At 46.9% G+C, this 5,747-nt stretch overlaps 1 pseudogene; it reads right to left on the bottom strand.

Moving 5' to 3' along the window:
• Positions 1 to 2,632: 2,632 nt before the first annotated feature.
• On the bottom strand, positions 2,633 to 3,517 carry LOC144768575 (peptidyl-prolyl cis-trans isomerase FKBP3 pseudogene; annotated as a pseudogene).
• Positions 3,518 to 5,747: the final 2,230 nt, after the last annotated feature.

The raw sequence follows: 5,747 nt of genomic DNA, 5'->3' as shown, positions 1-5,747 counted from the left end.
TTTTACGAACATTCAACCGATTCTCAGCAGGTCCTTTGCCTTGTTCGGCATTTCGCATGTACTCAAAACGGACAACGGCCCTCCGTTCCAGGGGAGTGATTTCAAGGAATTCCTGCAGAGCCTGGGTGTAAAACACCATTGGATCACACCCCAGTGGCCCAGGCTAACGGAGAGGTGGAGAGGTTCATGAAGACCATCAACAAGATTCTGCGGATAGCCACGGTGGAAGGAGCGGATCCGGGGGAAGCCCTCCAGCATTTCCTTAGAGAATACAGGAGCACCCCACACAGTACAACACAACGATCTCCCTGGTCCTTGATGTTGACCGGGCCAAGAAGGGATCTACTCCCCATGGCGGAAAATTGGGTACCAGACCCATATGTACCTGAAGCCACCCAAGAGCGAAGAAGGAAGACCAATGACAGAGCAAGTCGGAGAAGACGGGCTTGCGAACGATAGCTAATCCCCAGAGACACGGTACTTATTCGAGCTCGGAGGCCAGGAGTCAAATTCCGCACTCCATAAGAGGCAGAACCATGGATAATCAAAGCAACTAATGGCACGGCGATAACAGCACATCGACATGGAGAATAGGTAACCAGAAACATTTCGTGGTTCAAGCGCATACCATCCGCACAAGACACCACAGAGCTCACCAGTGAATCACCTGCTAGAGCAGGGGTAGAGGGCAGGTCCGAAGACGTCGCCCCTTGCTCGCCCACGGACACCCCTGTGGCTGCACCATCATCGCCACAGAGAGAAGAATCCGAACACACTCCTTCGAGAGGAAGGCGACACTACAACCTCAGGCCAAATCCAAGGCCGAGTCAAAGACTGGCAGACTTTGCATTCTAAGGGGCAGATTTATGTTAACAGTTACCAAGCGCCACAGTGCGCCACTGCTCCGCCACCCATGGTGCGCCGCTTTTATGATGCGGTGCACCATGGTGCAAGGCAGTGAGCATGCGTGACGCATCTCTCGGCGTACGTGCGGCGCATTGCAGGAGTCATGTCGCAAGTGCGACATGACTCCTGCAATGCACAGGAGCCACTTATTCTATGCATGCTGCGTCACCCTTACGCCTGCTTCAAGCAGGCGTAGGGAATTGACGTAGAAAGTGACTGAGTGAAATCTCATAGATTTCACTCAGCCACTTTTAGGAGGCGTTCCTGCGCAGGAACGACCCCCCTGCGCAGGAACGCCTCCTTATGGCGCAGGGGTTTCCAACGTGACGCATCTCCTAGATGCGTCACGTTGTAAATAGGGCGCATTGTTTGCGCCGCTGTTGCGTCACATTACGTGACGCAATTGCGGCGCAAGGAGGCGCAAGGGCATCATAAATCTGCCCCTAAGTACATTAACTAGCTTGTTCAAAAAACCAAGTTGGGAAGGGATGTAGCGCTCTAGTGCTCCGAGGGTCTCGGCTGAGCCCCGGAAGCACTGCCACACTTTGTATCACCTTCTGGCCAGGCTATAAATAAAAGGACGGAGATCGCACCGGACTTCCGGTCCAATCCAGTATCACTCGTGTTTGGTTGGCTCTGTTATTTCCCCTTATAACTTGTTTAAGGCCTGTTGTCACCTTGACCACACATAGCAGTTTTCTCCCGAGGCTTCTAGCTCCTACACAATATACCAGGGTGCAGAACCATGTGTCGTCACCGAGCGTCTCTCATCAAGACAGCCAGGCACCACACTATATAGACACCTGGGGTGCAATACCAAGGGTCGTCACTAGGGGTCCCTAATCAAGACAGTCGGGCACCTCGATAAATAAATAGACACCAGGGGTGCAGTACCACGGGTCGTCAATAGGTGTCCATATTCACATCAGCCAGGCACCACACTGTAACATACATGCAGGGGGTTGCAGGGTAGAGGCTGCTACTCCTAGTCCAGTCAGACACCACGCTGTATGTGGACAGTGTATGACGGCAGCAAGATAAAGATGGGTAAAATGGGCGTGCCTGTTTTATTTATTGTTTTGTCTTAAGCGACGCTCTTCAGACAGGGTTTACCAGCAATCAGGCTGAGAGAATCGAAAGGAACATCCGCCTGCCCACAATGCATTGCAAATACATACCCGACCCAAACCCAAAACAAAATGCATTTCTTGTTAAATACTGTTTATTCTAGTAGTTTAACGTACAATATATACATGCTTTCTCCTCCAATTTTTAATGTCAACACCGGACAGTTCGCCGCTCTAATATTCTCAGATGTCCTCATAGTTATATCACAGTCATGGTAAAATACGTTAACTATTAAGTCATTGTTCAATCTGCGGAATTAGTTAACAAAAACATTAGTTGCGCTTTGTGTGGTGGCTGAAGATGAAAATTTGAATTTTAAGGGAGGTCTTTGCCAATGCGAAGCTCTGAATCTGATAATTGAAAAAGTGCAAAACGGCGCACCGAGATGGTAATAGGAGAGTATCAGAGAGGCGGGAACAACCCCAAGATTTGTCAATGTAGCAGCGTTATATCAGAAAGTGATATTTTTCAATTGTCAGGTGTCGTCTAGGGTTGCAGTTGAATCGCTTTGTGCGGCATGCAGTTTAACCCGCAGTAAATGAATAGATAGATAGTTTTATTTATCTGCAATTAAATTGACAGACAATGTTTACCATGAAAAGATATAGGTATGTATGCGTTTGTGTAATATTGGATTATCACTAAGTGTCCTACAAGAATATAGAACACAAACTGAATGTACAAGCTTTTCATTCGCTGTATTTACAACAAGATACAATCAAGTATATTAGCTGCAGTGAAAATAGCCGATATTGCAGTCTTGAAACTTGAATCTTCTGGTTCACCAAAGAATCGCACAGGTAACACTTACTCGATATCCACCAACTCCACTTCAAAAATTAATTTTGCATTAGGTGGTATTTTTGCATCTGGCTGTCCTTTCTTGCCATAAGCCCATTCAGATTCTATTTCCAGGTAAGCCTTTTCACCTTTGCTCATTGTTAGAAGGGCTTTATCCCACCCTCTGATAACTTTTCCTAATCCAACTTTGAAACTCAAAGGTTTACCCACTTTCTTCTTTTTCAAACTTGTTGAAATATTTGTATCAAATACAGTCCCATTCTCCAATGATCCTGTATACCAGCAATGAACAGTGTCTCCTTTTTTCTGAAATGTAACTCTATCTTCCTTTTTCAGAATGGATTTTGTGTACTTGGGTGGACCCTCATAAACGATCTCTTCAGGCTTTGGTGGGGCATCTTCGTCTAACTTCACATTCTTAACTTGCTCCGTCACTCTAACTATAGTGTCAATCCCTTTAAAGCGCTTATTTTGAAACAGCTCGTTGTACGCTGGAATTGATTGGTCCTTCTTTGCAGTCTTGGCAACACTTTTTAGATTCCCCAGTAACTTATGTTCTGCAAGAAACGATTCTGAGCTGTGATCCTGTAGGAACTTAATGATGTCCTTCTTGGGCAGGTCGTCATTTTTCAGCTACTCCTCGCTCCACTCCCGCTGCGGTTCGGTTGCTGCCATCTTGCTTCGCTTTTCAAACCTACAGTGTCGAAGCTTTGTGCAAGCTCCACCCATTCTACGGCCCATCTTTTTCATTGGCTTACGTACTACATGCTGCCTTCCGATTGGTTTTCGGCTTGTTAGTCCTGCTTCATGACGAGCATGTCCTCATTTGTGTCCTTCCACAGCTATGGGCCCCTTTACTTGAGTGTTGCACGTAACTATTTTATTCCTGTGCCTGCCTTCGCCCCATAGCCCCCCTCCCGCAGCCTGTGCATTCTCTGCCTCTGCTTGTCTGTTATGGGGGTTTCTCTATGAGTGAATTTCAGGTATCACTGCATTTTTTCTTCACCTGCTAAGAGTGTAACCAATTTGGCTTTCACTCTTGTGAATGACGCACTGAATTGAAGCCCTTTTGACACCTTGTCACAAGTCACTGCAGCTACGGCTCGCTCAGCAGATGCCTCCCCCCTTCGCGGCCGCCCCAGCCGGTAGCATTGGTGCTTCCTTTTTATAAAGACGTGTTTAGCTAAAACGTTTACACGTTTCAGTGGCAGAGATTAATGTGTTTAGATTTCCAAGTGCCGCTTTGACAGGGACAAGCGCACTGAAGAAGAAGCCGCTAGTACAGCCTCAGCTTGAGACTCACATGACGAGGGGTATTTATCGCCCTTGTCACTTCCCATCCTAAAACCCGACGGAGGTTGCAATGCTCGCTTCAAGAGTCGCAGGGGAGCCCAAGGCTAGTAAGACTGGGTGGGTCTTACAGCATGTAATCACAAAAGCTAATGGCAGAGATCAAATGTGTTTAAAATAAAATGCCTGGGTTTGCACCCATGAATCTACTGCCTCTTGTGGTTGGCATCTGAGGCCCTTGGAAAAGGATGAAAACAAAGAACAATGGTATGGGGTGTGTCCACGCTCTTACCAGACTGGCCCCCACACCACGCTGCGTACCGTGGCTCTCATTCACCCCGGATTTTAAAAATACAATTCGGAGCAGTGAAAAACAACTGCTTTGAGTGTGCTGATACCTTGGCGTAAAGAGCTCTTCCCCACTAGGCACAATCATCCCCTCCAAGGCCTCTTGGCTCCAGTAACCCCCTCCCACACTCTCACCTGAGACCTCTTTCTGCGGGTCCAGCTGTCCAGGAGCTCTCTCTATGCCTGTCTCTGAGGCTCACGCTCCCATCCCTTCCAAGGCCTTTCAGCTCCTTCAACCCCCTCCCCGAGCAGTCCTGTAGCTCCTCTCTATGCCTGTCCCTGAGGCTCATGGTCCCATCCCTTCCAAGGTCTCTCAGCTCCAGTAACCCCCTCTCTGAGCTGTCCTGTAGCTCTGCAGTAATGATGCCTCAAGGCTTGTAGCGATAATTGTAAGTCAATTAAAGAACAGCCCTGTTCTTCTCTAATATGAAGATAACCATGGGCGCATGGTAATCCGATAGAATTCATTAGTCAGAATAAGGTATTAAAATCATCTGTTTTAGGATAAGTGAGCCGGAAAATCGTTTTAGTAGACAAATTGAAGCCATATAATAAAGCTCAGATTCGTCTTCTATAATGATTTCAAGCCTTGAGGAAGTCGTCTATCGACGAAACACGTGTCGGCTGTTTGCTTGTCATACTGACGTGTCAACACTCTTGAGACGTGTCAAAACCTTTAAGACCAAGATTACTGTATACTCAATGTCATTTTTGTTGTTTTTCCCTGATATCAAATACATTACTGACTGAGGCTTAGACTCTTTTTTTGTGCTGTGCTCTGTTAAAAATTATAGTTGGTCAATGTGTATGGAGGCTTCCTCTATGTAATTAGTGGCACTGTGGATGGCACAGTGTTTGACACTGAGCACGCTACGGGACATTTTGCGCTGTACAATTGCAAACTAACAGAGGTGCTGGCTTTTCTCTAAAACCACTGCCATCATTTTTCATATATATGGGAATATTTTTAGTAGCAAACTATCCGGAAAGTACACAGGACTCAGTTTTGCCATTCAGCCCTTCTGAACCAGTTGGTAAGAGGCAAGTGCGACCGACACTGGTAATAGTGGTGAGGCGGGGAAGGGGTGGGTGGTGATTGGGAGACGAGGATAGACGACGGGTTAGGGAAAGTATAATAAAAAAAATGAAAGAAACTCTTCCCTAGATGACGATGGAGCAAGTGCAAGATAAGTGGTTTATTTTTTATTTTATTTTACTTTCCCTATCCCGTCGTCTGCCCACTATACCCTGCCCCAAGCACGCCCTGCCCCAGC

The sequence above is a fragment of the Lissotriton helveticus genome, chromosome 1_1 (genome assembly GCF_964261635.1).
Source record: "Lissotriton helveticus chromosome 1_1, aLisHel1.1, whole genome shotgun sequence".
In the NCBI taxonomy this organism is placed as follows: Eukaryota; Metazoa; Chordata; class Amphibia; order Caudata; family Salamandridae; genus Lissotriton; species Lissotriton helveticus.
Note: the sequence above shows the minus strand (reverse complement) of the source record. Positions and strands in the feature narration are given on the sequence as shown.